Source organism: Priapulus caudatus, unplaced genomic scaffold (assembly GCF_000485595.1).
Source record: "Priapulus caudatus unplaced genomic scaffold, Priapulus_caudatus-5.0.1 Scaffold1146, whole genome shotgun sequence".
In the NCBI taxonomy this organism is placed as follows: domain Eukaryota; kingdom Metazoa; phylum Priapulida; class Priapulimorpha; order Priapulimorphida; family Priapulidae; genus Priapulus; species Priapulus caudatus.
The window spans coordinates 59523-61200 of NW_014578207.1; positions in this window are offsets into that span (position 1 = coordinate 59523).

Genomic DNA, 1678 nt, shown 5'->3' on the forward strand with positions numbered 1-1678 from the left:
CCACCAACGCATGCACGCACGCCTCCCCATACACTGGCATAAACACACACACACACACACACACACACACACACACACACACACACACACACACACACACGCACGCACCCACGCCCCAATACACTGGCTGGCCTGGCGTGCTGAACAGTTTGCCCGTTAACAAATATCTACGCTAGAGAACGTACGACACATTTTTCTTGTCGTGTCTCTATGAGAGCAGATGTAAAGACTCGCTTACATTACGCGCGCGCTATGTAAACTAGAGAACCGAGTGTTGCTCTCAGTATAGCGAGTCTATAGATTCAAGTTTCAATCGGCCCGCAAAGAATCGGACGCCGACGAGAAAAAAAACCCGACAGCGAAGAATATATTCCGAGAACCGTACACGAAAGCTCATCCGCCGGAAGTGCATCGGAATCCCCGCCGTGTGAAACGGAAAGCTTCGTTTTTCCTCTTGCCGGTGGAGGGCGGTGCGCCGACGTACATACATTGCCCAGAGCCGTACAACATACGCAATTATATGTCTTCATGCGAAAACAGATGTTCAGCTGGTTTTCACTCGGGGCTTATTTGATGTGTATATGTACGAGTAAAAAGTGTTTGAATTGCCATCAATTGTAGCTCGCTATTCTGACGTACCACTTGAGGGGATAGGGAAAAACGTACTGTTTGACTAAACCCGACACCATGCGAAGCACGATAACGGTTATAGCGCGTAATTTAGAAAAGGATAGTCGTATAATTATAATGTCTAGTGTTATGTGAAGCTCATTAGTATGCTGTTCGCGTGAAACGACTGCTTGAATATGAGCCACGCGCATGCGCAGAGCCAGCGTTTGATCGATCAGCTATATATTCTATATTATATAATATATATATATATTATATATTATATATTATATAATATATATATATTATATATTATATAACTGCGTGATAAATAATATCGTTACGTGTTGTTAGGAGGAACTAACGCTACCCTAGCTCTTGTGGAAATAACCTTTTAGAATTATAATTCTATATTTTTTCAATTTCTAGATTTCTAGATGTCTAGAGTTTTGGCGTACGAATGGCATTTCCGTATCTTTTCTCTCTTTTTCTCTATATATATATAGTTATCTAGTTGATGGAATAGTTGAAAAACCCATTGCTATTAACGGTTTATAACTATTATAATATTTAACTTATTCATAGAAATGAACACGGATGCACATACTCATGTATATGCCCATGTAAATACCAATATAATCGCATGTAAAGCGCGTGTTGAATACAAACAACAACAATTCATCGGACATGGAGTAATGGAGATACCGCATGGCGAATAGCGCATCGTGTTGTGCATCAGCATCGAGCTTGAAGTGAGAAATGCACTATCTCACCGCTATTTACCCACTCAACACTAATCACTAACCATAGTAACCAACTCATGTAAATCACAAAACGACATATTAAATATACCGGGGCGATTAACTCCCGCCATTTGCTCTTCCCACTTCAAGGTCAAAAATATGCAATAAAGATTTTGTCAAATTAAAAAAAAATACACGAGAATTTTTTCGACCGACCGACCATCCACGCGTCGTTGAGAACGGTTAATGAACGCGTGGCCGACGGCTGTAGAATTACGAAGTAGAGCCGCCGCCGCCGCCGCCGCCGCCGCCGCCGCCGCCGCCGC